The following is a 12,282-nucleotide window of genomic DNA, read 5'->3' as shown; positions in this document are numbered from 1 at the left end:
CATAATCCACGTGAAATTTTAGTCAAATTTGATTGTAAACGCGCCATTGAACCAAACTCAGGTGAAATTTTGGTAAAATTTGATTGGGAATGCGCCAAAGAACCAAACTCAAGTGAATTTTTTGTCAAATTTGATTGGGAACATGCCAATGAATCAAATCAATGTGAAATTTCCAATGAAATTTGATTGGAAATACGCAAATGAACATAACCCACATGAAATTTTAGTCAAATTTGATTGTAAACGCGCCAATGAACCAAACTCAGGTGAAATTTTAGTAAAATTTGATTGGGAACGTGCCAATGAACCAAATCAATGTGAAATTTTTGTCAATTTTGATTGTAAACATGCCAATGAACAAAATCCAGGTGAAATTTTAGTCGAATTTGATTGTTAACGCGCCAATGAACCAAACTTTGGTGAAACTTTAGTCAAATTTGATTGTTAACAAGTCGATCAACCAAACTCCGGTGAAATTTTAGTCAAATTTGATTCGGAACGCGCCAATGAACTAAATCAATGTGAAATTTTAGTCAAATTTGATTCAAAACACGCCAATGAACAAAATCCAGGTGAAATTTTAGTCGAATTTGATTGTTAATGTGGCAATGAACCATACTCTGGTGAAATTTTTGTCAAATTTGATTGTAAACGCACCAATGAACCAAACTCAGGTCAAATTTTAGTCGGAACGTGCCAATTAACTAAATCAATGTGAAATTTTAGTCTAATTTGATTGGAAACACGCTAATGAGCATAATCCAGGTGAAATTTTAGCCAAATTTGATTGTTAACGCGCCAATGAACCAAACTCATGTGAAATTTTAGTCAAATTTGACTGGGAACACGCCAATGAACCAATCTAACGTGAAATTTTAGTCAAATTTGATTGGAAACACGCTAATGAACATAATCCAGATGAAATTTTACTTAAATTTGACTGTAAACGAGCTAATGAACCAAACTCGTGAGAAATTTTAGTCAAAGTTGATTGGAAGCGCTCCAATGAACCAAATCAATGTGAAATTTTAGCAAAATTTGATTGAAAACACACAAATGAACATAATCCAGGTGAAATTTTAGTCAAATTTGATTGTAAATGCGCCAATGAACCAAATTCGGGTGAAATTTTGGCCAAATTTGATTGGTAACGCGCCAATGAACCAAATCAATGTGAAATTTTAGTCAAATTTGATTGGAATCATGCTAATGAACATAATTTAGGAGAAATTTTAGTCAAATTTGATTGTTAATGCGCCAAAGAACCAAACTCAGGTGAAATTCTAGTCAAATTTGATTGGAAACACGCAAATGAACATAATTAAGGTAAAATTTTAGTCAAATTTGATTGTAAACGCGCCAATGAACCAAACTACGGTGAAATTTTAGATAAATTTCATTGGGAACACTTCAATGAACCAAACCAATGTGAAATTTTAGTTAAATTTGATTGGAAGCGCACCAATGAACATAATCCAAGTGAAATTTTAGTCAAATTTGATTGGGAACGCTCCAATGAACCAAACTCTAGTGAAATTTTAGTCAAATTTGATTGGGAACGTGCCAATAAACCAAATCAATGTGAAATTTCCAATGAAATTTGCTTGGGAACACGCAAATGAACATAATCCAGATGAAATTTTAGTATAATTGCTTGTAAACGCGCCAATGAGCCAAACTCAGGTAAAATTTTAGTAAAACTTGATTGGGAAGGCGCCAATGAACCAAGCCAATGTGAAATTTTAGTCAATTTTGATTGGAAACATGCCAATGAACAAAATCCAGGTGAAATTTTAGTCAAATTTGATTGTTAACGCGCCAAAGAACCAAACTCAAGTGAAATTTTAGTCAAATTTGATTGGGAACGCGCCAATGAACCAAATTAATGTGAAATTTCCAATGAAATTTGGCTGGAAACACGCAAACAAACATAATTCACGTGAAATTTTAGTCAAATTTGATTGTAAACGCGCCAATGAACCAAACTCAGGTGAAATTTTCGTAAAATTTCATTGGGAACGCGCCAATGAACCAAACCAATGTGAAATTTAGTCAAATTTGATTGGAAACACGCTAATGAACAAAATGCAAGAAAAATTTTAATCGAATTTGATTGTTAACGCGCCAATGAATCAAACTTAGGTGAAATTTTTATCAAATTTGATTGTTAACACGCCGATGAACCAAACTCCGGTGAAATTTTAGTCAAATTTGATTCGAAACGTGCCAATGAACTAAATCAATGTGAAATTTTAGTCTAATTTAATTGGAAACAAGCCAACGTAAAAAATTCAGGTGAAATTTTAGTCGAGTTTGATTGTTAATGCGCCAGTGAACCAAACTCTGGTGAAATTATAGTCAAATTTGACTGGGAACATGCAATGAACCAAACTAACGTGAAATCTTAGTCAAATTTGATTGGAAACACACAAATGAACATAATCCAGGTGAAATTTTAGTCAAATTTGATTGTGAACGAGCTAATGAACCAAACTCAGGAAAAATTTTAGTCAAATTTGATTGGAAACGCTCCAATGAACCAAATCAATGTAATTTGATTGGAAACACGCAAATGAACATAATCCAGGTGAAATTTTAGTCAAATTTGATTGTAAACGCGCCAAGGAACCAAATTAATGCGAATTTTAGTCAAATTTGACTGGAAACACACAAATGAACATAATCCAGGCGACATTATAGTCAAATTTGATTGTAAACGCAGCAATAAGCCAAACCCAGGTGAAATTTTAGCCAAATTTGATTGGGAACGCGCCAATGAACCAAATCAATGAGAAATTTTAGTCAAATTTGATTAGAAACACACAAATGAACATAATCAAGGTGAAATTTTAGTCAAATTTGATCGTAACGCGCCAATGAACCAAACTATGGTGAAATTTTAGTTAAATTTCATCGGGAACACACCAATGAACCAAACCAACGTAAAATTTTAGGCAAATTTGATTGGAAGCACACCAATGAACATAATCCAGCTGAAATTTTAGTCAAATTTTGATTGGGAACGCGCCAATGAACCAAACTCAGGTGAAATTTTAGTCAAATTTGATTGGAAAGAAGCAAATGAACATAATCCAGGTGACATTATAGTCAAATTTGCTTGTAAATGCGCTAATGAATCAAATTCAGGTGAAATTTTGGCCAAATTTGATTGGTAACGTGCCAATGAACCAAATCAATGTGAAATTTTAGTCAAATTTGATTGTTAATGTGCCAAAGAACCAAACTCAGGTGAAATTTTAGTCAAATTTGATTGGAAACACGCAAATGAACATAATCAAGGTGAAATTTTAGTCAAATTTGATTGTAAACGCGCCAATGAACCAAACTATGGTGAAATTTTAGATAAATTTCATTGGGAACACTTCAATAAACCAAACCAATGTGAAATTTTAGTTAAATTTGATTGGAAGCGCACCAATGAACATAATCCAAGTGAAATTTTAGTCAAATTTGATTGGGAACGCTCCAATGAACCAAACTATGGTGAAATTTTAGATAAATTTCATTGGGAACACTTCAATGAACCAAACCAATGTGAAATTTTAGTTAAATTTGATTGGAAGCGCAACAATGAAAATAATCCAAGTGAAATTTTAGTCAAATTTGATTGGGAACGCTCCAATGAACCAAACTCTAGCGAAATTTTAGTCAAATTTGATTGGGAACACGCCAATAAACCAAATCAATGTGAAATTTCCAATGAAATTTGCTTGGGAACACACAAGTGAACATAATCCAGATGAAATTTTAGTATAATTGATTATAAACGCGCCAATGAGCCAAAATCAGGTAAAATTTTAGAAAAATTGATTGGGAAGGCGCCAATGAACCAAGCCAATGTGAAATTTTAGTCAAATTTGATTGGAAACATGCCAATGAAAAAAATCCAGGAGAAATTTTAGTCAAATTTGATTGTTAACGCGCTAAAGAACCAAACTCAAGTGAAATTTTAGTCAAATTTGATTGGGAACGCGCCAATGAACCAAATCAATGTGAAATTTCCAATGAAATTTGGTTGGAAACATGCAAACAAACATAATTCACGTGAAATTTTAGTCAAATTTGATTGGGAACGCGCCAATGAACCAAATCAATGTGAAATTTCCAATGAAATTTGGTTGGAAACATGCAAACAAACATAATTCACGTGAAATTTTAGTCAAATTTGATTGTAAACGCGCCAATGAACCAAACTTAGGTGAAATTTTCGTAAAATTCCATTGGGAACGCGCCAATGAACCAAACCAATGTGAAATTTAGTCAAATTTGATTGGAAACACGCTAATGAACGAAATCCAAGAGAATGAACTAAACTCAGGTGAAATATTTGTCAAATTTGATTGTTAACAAGCCGATGAACCAAACTCCGGTGAAATTTTAGTCAAATTTGATTCGAAACGTGCCAATGAACTAAATCAATGTGAAATTTTAGTCTAATTTAATTGGAAACACGCCAACGTAAAAAATTCAGGTGAAATTTTAGTCAAATTTGATTCGAAACGTGCCAATGAACTAAATCAATGTGAAATTTTAGTCTAATTTAATTGGAAACATGCCAACGTAAAAAATTCAGGTGAAATTTTAGTCGAGTTTGATTGTTAACGCGCTAGTGAACCAAACTCTGGTGAAATTATAGTCAAATTTGACAGGAAATACACAATGAACCAAACTAACATGAAATCTTAGTCAAATTTGATTGGAAACATGCAAATGAACATAATCCAGGTGAAATTTTAGTCAAATTTGATTGCGAACGAGCTCACGAACCAAACTCAGGAAAAATTTTAGTCAAATTTGATTGGAAACGCTCCAATGAACCAAATTAATGTGAAATTTTAGCCAAATTTGTTTGGAAACACGCAAATGAACATAATCCAGGTGAAATTTTGGTCAAATTTGATTGTAAATGCGCCAAGGATCCAAATTAATGCGAATTTTAGTCAAATTTGACTGGAAACACACAAATGAACATAATCCAGGCGATATTATAGTCAAATTTGATTGTAAACGCACCAATAAACCAAGCTCAGGTGAAATTTTAGCCAAATTTAATTGGGAATGCGCCAATGAACCAAATCAATGAGAAATTTTAGTCAAATTTGATTAGAAACACGCAAATGAACATAATCAAGGTGAAATTTTAGTCAAATTTGATCGTAAACGCGCCAATGAACCAAACTATGGTGAAATTTTAGTTAAATTTCATCGGGAACACACCAATGAACCAAACAAATGTAAAATTTTAGGCAAATTTGATTGGAAGCGCACCATTGAACATAATCCAGCTGAAATTTTAGTCAAATTTTGATTGGGAACGCGCCAATGAACCAAACTCAGGTAAAATTTTAGTCAAATTTGATTAGGAACGCGCCAATGAACTAAATTAATGTGAAATTTTAGTCAAATTTGATTGGAAAGATGTAAATGAACATAATCCAGGCGACATTATAGTCAAATTTGTTTGTAAATGTGCTAATAAACCAAATTCAGGTGAAATTTTGGCCAAATTTGATTGGTAACGCGCCAATGAACCAAATCAATGTGAAATTTTAGTCAAATTTGATTGTTAACGCGCCAAAGAACCAAACTCTGGTGAAATTTTAGTCAAATTTGATTGGGAACGTACCAATGAACCAAATTAATGTGGAATTTTAGTCAAATTTGATTGTAAACGCGCCAATGAACAAAACTCAGGTGAAATTTTAGTCAATTTTGTTTGGGAACGCGCCAATGAACCAAATCAATGTGAAATTTTACTCAAATTTCAGTTGATAGACGCAAATGAACCAAATTTAGGTGAAATTTTAGTCAAATTTGATTGTAAACGTGCTGGTGAACCAAACTCAGGTGAAATTTTAGTCAAATTTGATTCGAAACGCGCCAATGAACTAAATCATGTGAAATTTTAGTCAAATTTGATTGGAAACAAGCCAATGAACAAAATCCCGGTGAAATTTTAGTCAAATTTGATTGTTAACGCGCCAACGAACCAAGCCCAGGTGAAATTTTAGTCAAATTTGATTGTAAACGCACCAATGAACCAAACGCAGGTGAAATTTTAGTCGCAGGTGAAATTTTAGTCAAATTTGACTCGAAACGCGCCAATCAACTAGATCAATGTGAAATTTTAGTTTAATTTGAATGGAAACACGCTAATGAGCATAATCCAAGTGAAATTTTAGTCAAATTTGATTGTTACCGTGCCAATGAACCAAACACAGGTGAAATTTTAGTCAAATTTGACTGGGAACACGCCAATGAACCAAAGTAACGTGAATTTTTAGTCAAATTTGATTGGAAACACGCAAATGAACATAATCCAGGTGAAATTTTAGTCAAATTTGATTGTAAACGAGCTAATGAACCAAATTAATGTGAATTTTAGTCAAATTTGATTGGAAACACGCAAATGAACATAATCCAGGTGAAATTTTAGTCAAATTTGATTGTAAACGAGCTAATGAACCAAATTAATGTGAATTTTAGTCAAATTTGATTGGAAACACACAAATGAACATAATCCAGGTGACATTATAGTCAAATTTGATTGTAAACGCGCCAATGAACCAAACTCAGGTGTAATTTTAGCCAAATTTAATTGGGAACGCACCAATGAACCAAATCAATGAGAAATTTTAGTCAAATTTGATTGGAAACACGCAAACGAACATAATCCAAGTGACCTTTTAGTCAATTTTGATTGGAAGAGCACCAATGAACATAATCCAGGTGAAATTTTGTTCAAATTTGATTGTAAACATGTGAATGAACCAAACTCTAGTGAAATTTTCATCAAATTTGATTGGGAACGAGCCAATGAACCAAATTCAGGTGAAATTTTGGTCAAATTTAATTTGGAACACGTCAATGAACCAAATCAATGTGAAATTTTAGTCAAATTTGATTGGTAACATGCCAATGAACCAAACTAATGTGAAATTTTAGTCAAATTTGATTGGTAACGCGCAAATGAACATAATTCGGGTGAAATTTTAGTCAAATTTGATTGTAAACGAGCCAATGAACCAAACTCAGGAGAAATTTTAGTCAAATTTGATTGGGAACGCTCCAATGACCAAATTAATGTGAAATTTTAGCCAAATTTGATTGGAAACTCGCACATGAACATAATCCAGCTGAATTTTTTGTCAAATTTGATTGTAAACGTGCCAATGAGCCAAATTAATGTGAATTTTAATATTATTTGATTGGAAACGCTCAAATGAACATAATCTAGGTGACATTATAGTTAAATTTGATTATAAACGCGCCAACTAACCAAACTCAGGAGAAATTTTAGTCAAATTTGATTGGGAATGCTCCAATGAAACAAAATCAATGTGAAATTTCAGCCAAATTTGATTGGAAACATGCAAATGAACATAATCCAGGTGAAATTATTATCAAATTTGATTGTAAACGCGCCAATGAGCCAAATTAATGTGAATTTTAGTCAAATTTGATTGGAAACGCGTAAATGAACATAATCCAGGTGCACTATAGTCAAATTTGATTGTAAACGCGCCAATGAACCAATCTCAGGTGAAATTTTAGCCAAATTTGATTGGGAACGCACCAGTGAACCAAATCAATGTGAAATATTAGTCAAATTTGATTGGAAACACGCAAATGAACATAATCCAGGTGAAATTTTATTCAAATTTGGTTGTAAAGGTGCCAATGAACCAAACTCAACTGTAATTTTAGTTAAATTTCATTGGGAACATGCCAATGAACCAAACCAATGTGAAATTTTTGTCAAATTTTATTGGGAGCTCACCAATGAACATAATCTAGGTGAAATTTTATTCAAATTTGATTGTAAACGTGTGAATGAACTAGACTAAGGTGAAATTTTAGTCAAATTTTACTGGGAACGCGCCAATGGACCAAGCTCAGTTGAAATTTTGGTCAAATTTGATTGGGAACGCGCCAATGAACCAAATCAATGTGAAATTTTAGTCAAATTTGATTGGAAAGACGCAAATGAGCATAATCCAGGTGACATTATAGTCAAATTTGATTGTAAACGTGCTAATGAACCAAACTCAGGTGAAATTTTATTAAAATTTGATTTTAAATGCGCCAATAAACTAAACTCAGGTGAAATTTTAGTCAAATTTGATTGGGAATGCGCCAATGAACCAAACTCAGGTGAAATTTTAGTAGAATTTGATTGGGAACGTGCCAATGAACAAAATCAATGTGAAATTTTAGTCAAATTTGATTGCAAAGACGCAAATGAAGATAATCCAGGTGACATTATAGTCAAATTTGATTGTAAACGCGCTATTGAACCAAACTCAGGTGAAATTTTAGTCAAATTTGATTGGGAACGCACCAATGAAACAAATTAATGAGGAATTTTAGTCAAATTTGATTGGAAACGTGCAAATGAACATGATCCAGGTGAAATTTTAGTCAAATTTGATTGGGAACGCGCCAACAAACCAAATCAATGTGAAATTTCCAATGAAATTTGATTGGAAAGACGCAAATGAACATAATCCAGATGAAATTTTAGTCTAATTTGATTGTAAATACGCCAATGAACCAAACTGAGGTGAAATTTTAGTAAAATTTGATTGGGAAGGCGCCAATGAACCAAATCAATGAGAAATTTTAGTCAAATTGGACTGGAAACACTCTAATGAACATAATTCAAGAGAAATTTTAGTCAAATTTGATTGTTAACACGCCAAAGAACCAAACTCAGGTGAAATTTTAGTCAACTTTGATTGGAAACGCACCAATGAACTAAATCACTGTGAAATTTTAGTCAAATTTGAATGGAAACACGCAAATGAACATGATCCATGTGAAATTTTAGTCAAATTTGATTGTTAACGCACCAAAGAACCAAACTAAAGTGAAATCTTAGTAAAATTTGATGGGGAACGTGCCAATGAACCAAACGAATGTGAAATTTTAGTCAAATTTGATAGGAAACATGCCAATGAACAAAATCCAGGGGAAATTTTAGTCGAATTTGATTGTTAATGCGCTAATGAACCAAACTCAGGTGAAATTTTAGTCAAATTTGATTGTTAACACGCCAATAAACCAAACTCAGGTGAAATTTTAGTCAAATTTGATTGGGAACGCGCCAAAGAACACAATCCAGGTGAAATTTTAGTCAAATTTGATTGTTAATGTGCCAATGAATGAAACTCAGGTGAAATTTTAGTCAAATTTGTCTGGGAATGCGCCAATGAATCAAATCAATGTGAAATTTTAGTCAAATTTTATTGGAAAGACAGAAATGAACCAAACTCAGGTGAAATTTTAGTCAAATTTGATTCGAAACGCGCCAATGAACAAAATCAATGTGAAATTTTAGTCAAATTTGATTGCAAAGACGCAAATGAACATAATCCAGGTAACATTATCGTCAAATTTGATTGTAAACGCGCTACTGAACCAAACTCAGGTGAAATCTTAGTCAAATTTTTTTGGAAAGGCACCAATTAACCAAATCAATAGTCAAATTTGATTAGAAACACGCAAATGAACATGATCCAGGTGAAATTTTAGTTAAATTTGATTGTTAAGGCGTCAAAGAACCAAACTCAAGTGAAATTTCAGTCAAATTTGATTGCTAACGCACCAACAAACCAAATCAATGTGAAATTTCCAATGAAATTTGATTGGAAAGACGCAAATAAACATAATCTAGATGAATTTTAGTCTAACCAAATTGAGGTGAAATTTTAGTAAAATTTGATTGGGAAGGCGCCAATGAACTAAGTCAATGTGAAATTTTAGTCAAATTTGATTGGAAACAAGCTAATGAACATAATTCAGAAGAAATTTTAGTCAAATTTGATTATTAACGCGCTAAAGAACCAAACTCAGGTGAAATTTTAGTCAATTTTGATTGGGAACGCACCAATAAACCAAATCAATGTGAAATTTTAGTCAAATATGATTGGAAACACGCAAATGAACATGATCCATGTGAAATTTTAGTCACATTTGATTGTTAACGCACCAAAGAACCAAACTAAAGTGAAATCTTAGTAAAATTTGATGGGGAACACGCCAATGAACCAAACCAGTGTGAAATTTTAGTCAAATTTGATAGGAAACATGCCAATGAACAAAATCCAGGTGAAATTTTAGTCGAATTTGATTGTTAACGTGGCAATGAACTAAATTCAGGTGAAATTTTAGTCAAATTTGATTGTTAACGAGCCAATAAACCAAACTCAGGTGAAATTTTGGTCAAATTTGATTAGGAACGCGCCAATGAACACAATCCAGGTGAAACTTTAGTCAAATTTGATTGTTAACTGCCAATGAACCAAACTCAAATGAAATTTTATTCACATTTGATTGGGAACTCGCCAATGAACCAAATTAATGTGAAATTTTAGTCAAATTTGATTGGAAACACGCATATGAACATAATTCAGGCGAAATTTTAGTCAAATTTGATTGTAAACGCGCCAATGAATCAAACTCTGGTGAAATTTTATTGAAATTTCTTTGGGAACATGCCAATGAACCAAACCAATGTGAAATTTTAGCCAAATTTGATTTGAAGTGCAAAAGTGAATATAATCAAGGTGAAATTTTAATCAAATTTGATGGAGAACGCGCCAATGAACCAAATCAATGTGAAATTTTAGTCAAATTTGATTGGAAAGACGCAAATGAACATAATCGAGGTGACATTATAGTCAAATTTGATTGTGAACGCGCTATTGAACCAAACTCGGGTGAAATTTTAGTCAAATTTGATTGGGAACGTACCAATGACCCAAATCAATGTGAAATTTTAGTCAAATTTGATTGGAAAAATGCAAATGAACATGATCCATGTGAAATTTTAGTCAAATTTGATTGTTAACGTGCTAAAGAACCAAACTCAAGTGAAAGCTTAGTAAAATTTGATGGGGAACGCGCCAATGAACCAAACCAATGTGAAATTTTAGTCAAATTTGATAGGAAACATGCTAATGAACAAAATCCAGGTGAAATTTTAGTCGAATTTTGATTGTTAACGCGCCAATGAACCAAACTCAAATGAAATTTTAGTCAAATTTGATTGTTAACGCGCCAATGAACCAAATTCAGGTGAAATTTTAGTCAAATTTGATTGGGAACGCGTCAATGAACACAATCCAGGTGAATTTTAGTCAAATTTGAATGTAAACGTGCCAATGAACCAAACTCGGGTGAAATTTTACTCAAATTTGTCTGGGAACGCGCCGATGACCCAAATCAATGTGAAATTTTAGTCAAATTTTATTGGAAAGACACAAATGAACAAAACTCAGGTGAAATTTTAGTCAAATTTGATTCGAAACGCGCCAATGAACTAAATTAATGTGAAATTTTAGCCATATTTGATTGGAAACACGCAAATGAACATAATCGAGGTGAAATTTTAGTCAAATTTGATTATTAACGCGCCAATGAGCCAAACTCATGTGAAATTTTAGCCAAATTTGATTGTAAACACGCCAATGAACCAAACTCGATGAAATTTTATTCACATTTGATTGGGAACTCGCCAATGAACCGAATTAATGTGAAATTTTAGTCAAATTTGATTGGAAACATGCAAATGAACATAATCCAAGTGAAATTTTAGTCAAATTTGATTGTAAACGCGCCAATGAATCAAACGCTGGTGAAATTTTATTGAAATTTCATTGGGAACACGCCAATGAACCAAATCAATGTGAAATTTTAGTCAAATTTGATTTGAAGCGCACCAATGAACATAATCCAGGTGAGATTTTAATCAAATTTGATGGAGAACGCGCCAATGAACCAAATCAATGTGAAATTTTAGTCAAATTTGATTGGAAAGACGCAAATGAACATGATCCATGTGAAATTTTAGTCAAATTTGATTGTTAACGTGCCAAAGAACCAAACTCAAGTGAAGTCTTAGTAAAATTTGATGGGGAACGCACCAATGAATCAAACCAATGTGAAATTTTAGTCAAATTTGGAAGGAAACATGGCAATGAACAAAATCCAGGTGAAATTTTAGTCGAATTTGATTGTTAATGCGCCAATGAACCAAACTCAGGTGAAATTTTAGTCAAATTTGATTGGGCACGCGCCAATGAACACAATCCAAGTGAAAGTTTAGTCAAATTTTATTGTAAACGTGCCAATGAACCAAATTTAGGTGAAATTTTACTCAAATTTGTCTGGGAACGCGTCAATGACCCAAATCAATGTGAAATTTTAGTCTAATTTTATTAGAAAGACACAAATGAACCAAACTCAGGTGAAATTTTA

This window comes from Olea europaea, unplaced genomic scaffold (assembly GCF_002742605.1).
Source record: "Olea europaea var. sylvestris unplaced genomic scaffold, O_europaea_v1 scaffold87, whole genome shotgun sequence".
In the NCBI taxonomy this organism is placed as follows: domain Eukaryota; kingdom Viridiplantae; phylum Streptophyta; class Magnoliopsida; order Lamiales; family Oleaceae; genus Olea; species Olea europaea.
The sequence above is the reverse complement of the archived record's forward strand: the minus strand, read 5'-3'. Positions refer to the sequence as shown.